This window comes from Sciurus vulgaris (assembly GCF_902686455.1).
Source record: "Sciurus vulgaris genome assembly, chromosome: 8".
Lineage (NCBI taxonomy): Eukaryota > Metazoa > Chordata > Mammalia > Rodentia > Sciuridae > Sciurus > Sciurus vulgaris.
Genome location: NC_136468.1, coordinates 145538974 through 145551946, shown reverse-complemented (window position 1 = coordinate 145551946; position 12973 = coordinate 145538974).

Sequence of the window (12973 nt, the reverse complement as noted above, 5' to 3'; positions counted from 1 at the left end):
TCTCTCCCGTGCTAAGGCTCTGCCCACCAGAAGTCACACGAGTGCAGTTTGTCAGCCCAAGGCACCGAGCCCAATTGATGACTCTTGGGATCGGTGCCCAGCACTGCTGTGAACATCTGCCTATGGAGGTCAGGGTGGCTCTTGCCCAATTCCAGGAGACCTTGGACTCTTCCCCGGCAGGGTGTATCATTGCGATGGCATTTGGAGCAGGAGGTATGAAAGAACAATTCACTACATGGACAAATATTTATGGAGCACCTACTCTGTGCCAGGCATTGTTCTAGGTGGTGAAGCAGGCGTTGAGCAAGTCAGACAAGGCCTTTCTTTCATCGAGAGTCATTTGGTAAGCCAGACAATAAACAAAGATGCAAATAAAAGTTTCAGCTTCTGATAAGTGCAATGGAGGAAAAACAGTTACTGCACTCATTTTCTTACTATGTACCAAAAATCTTCTCATTGTATCTTTAAGACGACCCCAGGGATTATGTACTATTCCTATCACCTGTTTTACAGATGAAGAACACAAGGCACAGAGAGGCTAGTTGTTTGCTGAAGGCCACACAGATAGGAAGTTAGAGAGCAGGGCTGGAACTCAGGACAGCCTGAAAACACAGCCCTGTTTCACATTCCGTAAATTCACATGGCAAAGACCTAGAGGCTATGGCAAGGCCTGGCACACACTGGAACACAGTATCATTGTGGAACCAGATGGGATGACTGGTTGAAACTCGTCTGTGCCCACAGTAAATGTGCCAAGGTTGTCCATATGCAAAATGGCAGGTGTATTGACTTCTGTCCACACCCTGAGGACAGGAGGACTTCAGCCTCTCTCGACCTGCCATCCTCTGTGGGACAACTCCTCTCCAGAGTCTAGTTTTACTAGCACACACCTAAGTGAGTCAGCTGGCCCGAGAGAGGCAGAGCTCACCAAGGGGCTTGAGCAGCTAGCAGAGGAAGGAACCAGTTCCCTATTGGCCCTTCTCTGCTGTGATCCCATCGTGGCTTCCCCCGGAACCCGAGAGGGAAGCAGTTGACCAGAGAGGCTGCTGCCTCATTGATGGAGTGTCCTTTCCCTTCTCTGGGCCTCAGTTTGCCTGTCTATGAGACGAGAGCACATTAAAAGGTCCCTTCCAAGCTGTCCTTCTGGACGCACAGGGCATTCCTCAGGGGCTGCTAAAGACAGTGGCGAGCTCATAAAATAAGACTAGGAGAGAGGGGTTGTGGCTAAAGTATTTTAAAGCCATTAATGTCTCTATAGGCACTTGGTCTCTGCAGGGTATCCCAGTGCCTAAAGGGATGAGGCCAATAATGTGAAAGCATTCAGCCAGCTGGGTGCGGACCATGGCCAACTAGGGAGCCACATCCCATCAGAGGAGGCAGCCACATCTCGGCTCCAGCCTACTGGGGCCTCGGGGGAGACTGGGACCCAGCATGGCCAGATCCTCTGAGTTTCCAGCAAACTTGGACATAATGGATTTTTATGTGAAATGTTCCATTTTTAAAAGTTGATCGTGAACTCAAATTCTTCTGAAAACGTGTGAGGCAGACAGTGGCTCTGTAGGCTACATTTAGTCCCAGGCCAATCATTTGGGACTTTGTTCTGGAAGGTGGGGGGTGAGCTCCTCCCAACCTCTCCCCAGTTTAACGAGCATCAGGATTGTTAATAAATGATTGGAAGAAGCTGATGCTCAGGGCTGCCGGCCGTCTGCTCCCTGGATATTCTGAAGGTTTTTACAAAGTAGGGAATGCTGGTGGGGGGGAAATGTGGGTGCAATCTCTTTGACAAAGTGTACATCTTTTGGGCAGACACTGGCTTTAAAAAAGAATGGAAAGCATCTTTTAAAAAAGATTTTTAAATGATACATAAAAAATTATGCATATAAATGGAGTAGCAATCGATGTTTGAATACATATATCCATTGTGTAGGGTTCAAATCATGTGAAACATCTATTTCCTAAACATTTATTCTTTCTTTTGGTATTGGGGATTGAACCCAGGGGCATTCTACCACTGAGATGTACCCCCAACCCTTTTCCTTTCTTGTTTTGAGACAGGGCCTTGCTAAGTTGCCCAGACTGGCTTCAGACTTGCAATCCTCCTTCCTCAGCCTCCTGAGTGGCTGGGGTTACAGGTGGGCACCACCACACCCAGCTTAAAAGAAACTTTTTAATTCTGGAATAATTTTAGATTTACTGAGAAGTTGTGAAGATGGTATAAAGAGTTCCCATATACCTTTCACTCAGTATCCCCTGGATGTAAACATTTTATATAACCATGTACAGTCATGTTCTTGATTCTCCTCCTTAACACCTAGATCATAAAGAAGTGTTGGGTCAGGTTGTACCACCAAAAAAAAAAAAAGAAAGAAAGAAAGAAAGAGAGAGAGAAGAGGAAGAAGAAGAGGAGGAGGAAAAGGAAGTAGAAGAAAAAAGAAAAGAAAGTAAGAAAAGAAATGCTGGATCATAAAATACCACATAACCCAGTCAGCCAGCAGCATCGGACTTCATTTGTAAGAGATCCTTTTGGTTTCTGGGATGAGACCCTGGGGGTGGGAGTGGGGAGGCCTGAAAGAGGCTGTTGAAAATGTGGTTTTCCTATTCTGAGCCTCAGGTTTCTTATCTGCAGAATGGGGACGATATTGCCTGTCCGAGAAGGCTGTTGTGAGAATCTGCCTTCTAAGGTGCTCGGGGAGACAGTAACCATGCTGGTAATAGCAGTTACCGCGTGCCTGCCCCTGCGCTCCTGGTCTTTCTGGCGGGGTGGTTTCTGACCTTCACGCCTCTCTAGGAGTTAGGAACAGAGGAAATCATTTGTAACCCAGTAGGGAGGCCCAGGGCCGGGATGTAAACCCAGTCAACCTGACATCACACTGTTCTGGGGGTCAGGGAGAGGGGAGCCTTTGGAACAATCCCGGAGCCTTCTGGGAGGAGGGGTTTAGGCAGGTTGTTCAAAATCTCCTGCACCAGCCTTGGCTCTCAGGGCACTGGGCTGACCTTGGCTGTGTCTGAGAAGGCCCAGATACACTTCCATCTGGACTTCCCCAGCAGAGAAATTAGGATGATTATCGCCTTGCTAAATGTTCCTTAGCTTCACAGGATGAGTCAGTCCGTGGCGGGGAAGGCAGCAAGCTGTCCCAGTCTGGGGAGGGTGGATCGAGCTGTCATTTGGAACCAGGCTGGCAGAGTCTCCTTCGCCTCTGGGCACCATTCACATTTGGGGCGACCATTCCCTGTCACCAGGGCTCTGTCAGGCCTCCAGGATGTTGGACCACACCCCTGATCTCTGCCCACTGGATTGGTCGCTAGACCCCTCCCCCGTGTCACAATCCAAAACGTCTCCTGATTCCATCGTCTGTCTCCTAGGTGGAAACCACTCTCGGCCCAGCTGAGAACCACCTTAGAGCATGTGGGGCCTGCAGCAAAGGGGCTTTGAAAATGTCCTGTTTTCCTGTCACTCTTAATCCTGTGTTAAGTGCTTTGCCCAAGGTGACCGTTTGGGCCAAGAATACTATGGTATCATTTATCCAGTACTCACTCCAAACTACGCCCACAGAGCACTTGCTTTACGTGCATCTTCTATCTCATTCCCACGCAGTACACAGGGTAAGTCATTATTCCCACGTTATCAAACAAAAAGTCAGAGAGGTTAGGTGACTTGACTAAAGACACACAGCTACAAAGCCAGAGAAACTTGCTTTGAATCTCGATTTGCGTGGCTCCAGAGGCCATGAAGTTGCCGAGTTAGAAGATCGTGTGAGGACAGCTATTGTGTAAACAGTAAGATGCCATTCACGTATCAACTAGGAGAAGCAGCACAGGGAGAAGAATTTGTTCGGATGCGGAGTTCAGAAGAGCCAAGTTCTAGTGCAGAGTCCAGGTGACTCGCTATGGGCCGTGGCCAAGTCATACACTTGACTTACAAGACACAAACGTGCTCATCAAGCCCAACCTCACCTTCCTCCACAGTAGGTGGAATGACTCTCTGAACAATGACCAGGACAGCAAGGCACCGGGCCAGGCACTTTGCATACATACGTGTTATTTAATTTCATCCTCGGTAACTCCAGGAAGCACCATCTGTTCCTACCCTTCTTTTTAAAATTGAGGTGGAATTCCCATAACACTAACCATTTTTGAGGGCAGAGGCATTTAGGACCTTCACGATGGCGTGCAAACATGACCTCTATCTAGTTTCAAAAGTGTTTTCACCGCACCAAAGAGAAACCCGGGCCCCTGTTCATCTGTCCTTCCAGCTTCTGACGACTGCCAGTCTGCCTGTCTGTTTTTGCCTGTTCTGGACGTTTCATATGACTAGAATCACAGGACACGTGACCGTGAGCAGCTGCTCTTTTCACTTAGCGTGGTGATTTCTGAGATGCATCGGCTCGAGCAGGACTCTGTACCTTGTTCCTTTTTTGTGGACAAATCATATTCCTTCCGACGGATGGATCATGTGTGTTCATTCCCCTGTTGATGGACTTGATGGACGTTTGGATTATCACATCTCCTTTTTTATTAGGGGAGGGACCTGAGACTCAGGAAAGTTACATAACTTCCCAAGGTCACAGAATAAGCAGATAAACTGGCTGCTCTGGATTTTTAAACTACAAGGAACTTTTTTGTTTTGCTTTTGAGTACTGGGGATTGAACCCAGGGCCACTCTACCACTGATCTGCATCCTCAGCCCTTTTTTGAGACAGGGTCACACCTAAGTTGCTGAGATTGGTTAGAACTTGTAATCCTCCTGCTTCAGCCTCCGGGGTCACTGGGATTACAGGTGTGTGCCACCATGCCCCACCAGGAACCAAACTTTTACCTGTATTAGAAAACTTTTGCCTGTATTAGAAAGTCCCCAACTCTGGTTAACAGTGGAAAAAGAAATTCAATGAACCATTTAAAACTTAGAGCAAAGTACTGGTTGGTAATAAAAAAGAAAATTGGGGGTGGGTGTGTGTGTGGCTCAGTGGCTTGCTGCAACAAAACCCATACACATGTAATGTGTTGAATAAATACATTCAATATATTTAATGATTATTTTAAAGCCTCAAGCAAGGTATTTACATGGATGCCCTCTTCACACTGCAGAGGGAATGAATGTTAACATTTGGCCATATTTGACTGCGGGATTTTTCTTTTTTAAGGTAATGAAGGAAGCAAAGTATTACAGTAGAGATTCCGTTGGAATTCCTTCTAGACCCTGCTGGCTTTCCCTGCCGCCCTCCCAGCGGTTCAACCAGCTAGCCTAAGATTACTGTGCAGGTAACTGCTTTCCTACTACCCGACATCAGATCAACTAACAACCAACAAGAAGGAACACCACAGCTCTAGCCACCAGGGGCGGGAGGAATGGATTTTTATCAAGTCAGATTTATGACTGTCTTTGTTGCAGAAAGTAGACTTTTCTGAATTTATTTGTATTAAAATATCCTTCCAACTATCAAAAGGTGGTTGTCGGAATGGATAGCTACTTTTTTTTAAGTGTCCCATTTGGCGAGAGGAAAAAAATCCAATCATGAGAAGGAATGAAGGATAACTGGTGGCAGATTCATGCAGTGGTGGAAATGAGTGGGCCCAGGCTCAGCACGTCCACGTGGAAGATGCATCTCAAAGCTGGTGTCGGGCCGCCAAAGCCAGCTGGGGAGGACGAAGCTGTGAGATGCGATGACGTAAGCGTTTAAAACAGCAGTGCAGCATTATATATTCAGGACGGCACTTTGCAAACTTGTTGGGGGGTGGGTGACCACGTGCTGTGAGAAAGGCATTTTACACCCAACCCAGGGTCAGCCTGTTCAATTGCTCTGCGGTGTGTAAAACACTCCAGTACCTTTCACCCTGTCCTGTCCCATGCCATCTCACCCTGTCCCCCCACATCCTATCCTTTTTAAAAAAAAAAAAAAATGCTATTTGCAGTATTCTAAATTGATTTTCAAGCTGCAGTTTGTAATACTGACTTAGGAATCTTAGGAATCTGCAACCATACAGTGAGGGAGGAACAAAAAGATAGAGAGAGAGAGAGAGAGAGAGAGAGAGAGAGAGAGAGAGAGAGAGAGAGAACCATCATATTCAGGAGGAAAGGAGGGAGACACATCCTGGGGTGCGATTTTTCTTCTAATGCTTTGTTTCCTAAATTGGAAGGTGACTGTAGGAGTGGGCTCTATTATGCTTTTACAAATCAACTTTCTTCTGGTATGACGCACCCACTTAGAGAAGGGTCCAGTGAATTTCGACCAATGAATGCGCCCCTGGGCCCCACCCCTTAAGAGCCAGGACCTTTCCATCACGCCCCAGAACTTCCCTCCTGCCCGAGGCTGTCAACCCGCCTGGCCTCTGGCCCCAGGCCCCCAGGCCCAGGCAACTGCTTTGCCTTCACAGCCTACGAGTCACCTGCCAAGCTGCTTTCTTACTCTCTGCTCCTTCCACTCAGCAAGATGTTTTACAGATCCGATCGGTGCATCCGTCATCATTGCTTTTTATTTCTGAATGGTATCCATCGTACAGATAGATAAGGATGTGTCTCTCCATACATCTGTTGGCAGGCCTCGGGGTTATTTTTGGTTTGGGAATTGTCTGTTTTTATGCCTGAGATGGTTTACCAAAAAATAAATACAAAATTTGGCATTAAAAAAAAAAAAAAGAAAAAGAAAGGAAGGAAGGAAAGAGAAAGGGATGCACAAAAAGCCCCTCCCCCATCATTCTGGCGCCGAAGTCCCACGCCCAGGCTTCCTTGCCCTCAGCTCTGGAAAACCACTGAATGCTGTCCATGACGGACAGAGAGGCTCGGCTACTGTTTCTTTAAACCAGTGGTCCCCAGAGACCGCCTCGGCGTCTGCACTGCCCTGGCCTTTTCTCCCAGGAAACGTGGATTGCAGCAAAGAGGCCACTGGCTGGGCCGGACAGTCATTCATGCACCACCCAGCCCTCCAGCGCCCGCTGAGCGTGCCAGCCCAGCTGCAGAGTGACAGCTTTCTGGGATGTGCTGTCATCAGCTTTCCACCTGCCCACAAGATGCCCCCGACCCCAGCCTGGAGGGAAGGCCCCGCCAGGCTCCAGGGCCCTGCAGAGGCAGGAACTCGGACTCACGCTAAGGGCCCAGGTGGGTCCTGAGTGGGCATCGGGCAGGCAGCAGCTAACCTGGCAAGGCCAACCCCGGCCACTCCAAGTCCTGCCTGGCTGCATCGCCTTGGCTGGGTGCTTGTCCTTAACCTGGAATCAGATGACTGCCAAACTGAGGCTCTGTCGCCTTGGTGATTGGGTGGCCTTGGACGAGTTCCCTGAGTCTCCCTTTTGTCATCTGTGGAGATAGTACAGAATGAGTGAAATGACCTACGGTCCACTCCTATTGGTGCTGGCACACCTGGGGGAGGTGCCTCTTCCAAAGCAGGCCCTGACCATGTGTCCAGAACCCGGCCACGGCCCTGCCAAGGCGCCATCTGTGGCCCCTCCGCTCCCGGGGCCTGCTTGCTGGCTTCTGACACTTGGTCCGAAAGGCAGCACAGCGTCACCTGACTCTTGGAACTCTGCCAAGGTGCGGCAGAGGTCCCGGGAGGAGGGTCCACACAGCCCCAGGCCGGTCACGTGAGTGGAGAACTTTAGATGATTCTCGGTGCCCCTTCCTGCCAGACACCCAGCAAAGGCTGAAGAGAGGGGATGAACTGCCCCACCGATGTCTGCCCACACTGCAGATTTGTGAGTGAAACAGATACGCATTGTTTTAAGTCATGCAGTCTCCAGGCGTTTAGCCAACGGGAAAAGACAACCGGAGCACTGGAAAGCCACCTGGCACCTCGGTGGCCCCCACCTCACGCTCCCCAGTCACAGCAAATCCCAGTGCGACCCCCGTCCAGTCCCCCCAAGTTCCAGCCACCATCGTCTCCATCTCTGGGGCGGAACTGTTTCTGCTCTTGCCTGCTGCCCCCTGTCCTCCCCGCACCCAGAGCCGCCTCTTAGAGTGCAGTCTGCAGCCACTCCAAACTCCTGTGGCTCCTCGTCCAACCTGGAGGAAAATCCAGCCTCCTGCCTGGGTCTAGGCACAGCCATGTCCTGGAGAGGAAGGAGGAGGGGGAGGAAGGGACACGAGCCCGATGACCGAGTCTGTCCATTTCCGTGGTGTAAATACTCCAACCATCAGGAGCTGCCTCCCCCTGAGGACAGGGCCAGAAGGCCAGGGAAGCCGCCCAGCTTCCCAGCTCAGGCCTCGGCCTCCGCAGGGCTCCGTGCCCCAGTGCCGCCGCTTGCACGGAAATGCTTTCTGCTCAGCTGGCAGCCTGTCCGAGAAGCCTTCCCGCCGCCTCCGTCTAGAACAGCCCTGTTCCCCAGCCGGCCATGGTGTCTTCCCCACGTCACTCTCCACCGCTTGACTCCATATTACGCTTTTGTCTCTTTTCTGTCTCCCTACCAGCTGGGAGTCCGTCCCTGCACCCCGGCCCCTGTGCTGGGCATTGAACCCAGGGGCGCTCCACCAACCCTTTCTAAATTTTTTATTTTGAGACAGGGCCTTGCTAAGTTGTGAGACTGGCCTCAAACATGTGATCCTCCTGCTTCAGACTCCCAGGTGGCCGGGGTTCTGGGTCTGGGCCAACACTCCCAGCTCCACAGGACTTCGTCTCCTCAGTAGAACTTGGTCAGATAAACGGTGCAGATGGAATTGAAGATATTCATACGATAGTTGCAAGATGGGGATAATAAAAATTGGGGGAGGATTCAGGTAAATGACACAGGTGACAAAGGCCACCACACTCGGCTCCCAGCAGGTCCTGGTGAGGTTGCTATTTGCCTCATGTTGCAGGCCTGGTGGGACCTGGGGCCCCGCCTGTTTCCGCAAGGAAGAAAGGGCATCCAGGGCACATCCCTTGGGGCAAAGCAGACCTTGGCCCGACTCAAGAGTGCCCATCACTGCAGGAGAGAAAGCATTCCCCAGGGCCAGGGACACTCTCTTTGGTCTTTGCTCTGTAGTCTAAGAGGGGGGGCACCAAGGGTTAACGGAGTAGAAGTGGGGAACAAACAGCCCTTTTTTAAAAATTATTTTTTAATTTTTACAGACTGCATTTTGATTCATTGTACACAAATGGGATACAACTTTTCGTTTCTATGATTGTGCATGATGTAGATTCACACCATTCGTATAATCATACATGTACATAAGGTAACGATGTCTGTCTCACTCCACTATCTTTCATACCCTGCTCCCTCTCATTTCCCTCTACGTAATCTAAAGTTCCTCCATTCTTCTCTCACCCCCCCACCCCATTATATATCATCATCCACTTATCAGGAAAAACATTTGGCCTTTGGTTATTTGGGATTGGCTCATTTCACTTAGCATGATATTCTCCAATTCCATCCTTTTGTCTGCAAGTGCCATAATATTATTCTTCTTTATGGCTGAATAATATTCCATTGTGTATATATACCACAGTTTCTTTATCCATTCATCTGACAAACAGCTTTTTATTGATTTCATTTTCCGAAGCTCAAAATCAGTATTGGTTGCAATATTGTCAAGGGCAATTAAAAAAAATCCCCTCCTGTGAACCACCAACCAGATCATTCTGTTTTTTGTTTGTTTGTGGTTATATTCAAAATTATAAACAAAGCCAGGTGTGGGGGCTCACGCCTGTAATCCCAGCTATTCAGGAGGCTGAGGCAGGAGGATTGCAAGGTTGAGGCCAGCCTCAGCAACCGTCTCAAAATTAAAAAAAAAAAGAAAAGGCCATTCCTGGAAGGATATGCTAGCACTGCCCACGGGCAGGAGTGGGGTTGCTGGGAGTGCCCATCCATCCCCTTTTCATCCTTCCGAGCTGTTCGAGTTTTTAAAGTAGTGGACAAACAGTACTTCCAGAAATGAAGATCTCAGGCTAAAAGGTTGGTTGCAATTATTAGTCTACTTTGAAGAAACACTTGGTCATTTACTGTCCATTTTTAAACAACGCACATAACACGTAAGCCGTGGGCTGAATTCTGTCTTCCCCAAACTCATAGGCTAAAGATTTAAAACCCAGTGCCTCCGAATGTGACCGCACGGGAAAATGAAGTCTTTAACGGGGCAGTAAAGTGAAAATGGGGTCTATCGGGAATCCCTCAGAGGCGGGAGGGAGGCTGGCGAGCAGACACGCACACAGCCAGCCTTTAGAAGCCACAGTTGGCCACCGGTGAGTCAAGGAGAGAGGCCAAGGGAGAGCCACCCTGGCCACCGGCACCTTGGACTCTGGCCCCCAGACCGTAGGGAAACTCCGTCCGTTGTCACATCCCAGGCTGTGGCACTTGGTATGAGCAAACGAACACACATTAACCGCGGGAAGCTCCAGACCTGGGGACGGGTCGTCCCATCACCCCTGAGTCCCCCCCGCAAAGCCCTCACCAGAGGCCGCTCCTGGCCCTTCCAGCCCGTGACTCGCAGCTCCATCTGGGCGGCAGTTTCCAGTTTGCTGCCGGCCGCGGGGAGACTCTGCCTCTAAAACAGCCGCTTGCATGAAACCCAGAGCACTTGACCTTTTTGGGCGGCTCTGAGCTGGTCACCACAAGGAGAGGTCCCCCGGAGAAGGTCACACAGCTTCGCACCAGAGACAGAGTGTGACAGGCCTGGAGCCAGTGCTGCTGCACTCTTTCTACAAAGTTCCAGAGAGGAAATACCCTGGAGGCCAGAGGGCTGTGGGATGCCCAGCTGCCCCGCCAGGCGAAGGTGCTGGAGACCCTGTGTACACCAGTGGGTGCCCCTGTGCTGATAAAACTTTATTCACAAAATCCCGTGGCGGGCCGGGGCCTCCTCGGACAACCCCCCGTGCAGAGCAGGGATTCGCTTTTTCGTTTTGTGTAATATTCTACTTAGGATTAACGATCACCTTAAGGGGAGAGTCTTGGCTGTGCTAGCCCGTCTCTGACAGTGTCCAAGCCCTAAACACCTCTCTCTCTCTTTTTGGTACTGGGGATTGATCTCAGGGCGCTCGACCTGAGCCACATCCCCAGTCCTATTTTGCATTTTATTTAAAGACAGGGTCCCACTGAGTTGCTTAGCTCCTCACTTTTGCTGAGGCTGGCTTGGAACTCTCAATCCTCCTGCCTCAGCCTCCTAAACGGCTGGGATGACAGGCACGCGTCACTGCACCTGTCCCTGATAATCTCTTTTTAACAAAGAAAATAGACCTTAAGTCCCATCTTTTAGAAGGTGTGAAAATATCCAACTAGAATTTTAGGAAATTGTTATACCTTCTATATATATATGTATATATGTATATTACATGTTTACACATATTTATAATTATATTTATGGCAAATAAAGCTGATTTTCCAATTATGAAAAAAAATTTAAACAGATTTTAAATTAAAAAAAAAATGCAAGTTGAAGCCAGGTGTGGTGGCATATGCCTACAATCTCAGTGGCTCTGGAGGACGAGGCAGGAAGATTATGAGTTCAAAGTCTCAGCAACTTATCGAGGCCCAAGGCAACACAGCAAGACCCTGTCTCTAAATAAAATATAAGAAAGGACTGAGTGAAGCTGTAACTTAGTGGTTAAGTGCCCCTGGGTTCCATTCATGGTACTAAAAAAGAAGAAAAAAAAAAAGAAAATTGATTAAAAATGTTAAGGATGTATTAACAGCAGAGCAGGCATAATTATTTAAAAACTTTTTTTAAATTGTCAATGGACCTTTATTTATTTATTTATTTTTACATGGTGCTGAGGATCAAACGCAGGGCCTCACACATGCCAGGCAAGCACTCTACCACTGAGCCACAACCCCAGCCTCCATAACTGTTGTAAAGAAGTTTTGAAAACACTGGTCTTTAGAATACCTGGATTTTTAAATTTCATTTTTTACTTTTAAATTTCTGTGTTTTCATGTGATACCTACATGTTTAAAAGTTGACAATTTATAAAAATAATTTTATCTCCCTCCCACTCCTGTCCCCCATCTATACTGTCTCCCATCCTTGGGGTGAGTCACTTCATTAATTTCTTGATATTCTTTCAGAGTTGTTTCACTGACAAGCAGATGCAGATCATGTTCTTTACTTTTCTCAATTCCCGACATTGCCTGGAGATTTTTTCCATATTGGTGCTCAGAGAAATTCTTAATTCTTTTATATGGCTCCATAGTATTCCATTGTGTGGCTATACTTTAGTCTCCTGTATGGATGTTTAGTTGGTAATTGACATTTTTTAGGGGATGAAATCAATATTCCCCAGGGTCTCTGGATATTCTTTATCAACTGAAAACAGGGGCTCTTTTGCTTTTTCCTGTGCTGTCTCATCTCCCAGAGTATTGGCTGCCTTATGGTTATAAGATGGTAGCCACAGCTCCAGACATCACAGATAGTCTCTGCAGTGTATAGTTGTGAAGGGAGAAAGCACTTTTTAAAAGACACTTTTTTTTTTTTTAAATTGCAGGGGAGTCTGGATTTGCAGCGTCTATACTGAGAGTGGAACTCTGCCAGCGAGGGATAAGGGGAGGAGAGGGAAGGGCTGTTGTGTGGGCAATCGGCCAACGGCATCTCTCTATAGCTCTGCTGCTTTCTAGCTATGTGACTTGCACCTCTCTGAACTTCCGTTTCTTTCTCTGTAATTTGGGATAAGAGCGATGCCTACTTTTGTGGGGGATGGGAAAGGGAATCCACATAGAGGACTGTGAGTTGGCAGCAGCAAGAGTTTCACTCAATCATAGTTCCCATGGTGACTGTATTGTCCTCAGAATAATACATGGAATTTCAGAGCAATATAATGAAGATCAGTGGAATTTGAGCAGAAGGCTCCCACACAAGGGTCACATCATTAGTCGGGTCAGTGGCTCTGGAAGTGTGAGACTTCTTAGCGTTTTTTCCCTACCTGCGGCCTGGGGGCAAGGTCTAGGTGAGATAATGGGTAGGAAAGCTCCTATTCAGGGCTCTTTATTTTCCTGTTCAAAGATATTTAATGAACACTTGCTATGTGCCAAGCACTATTTTGGGCAGTAAGTAAAACAGAGTCCCTTCACATATTAG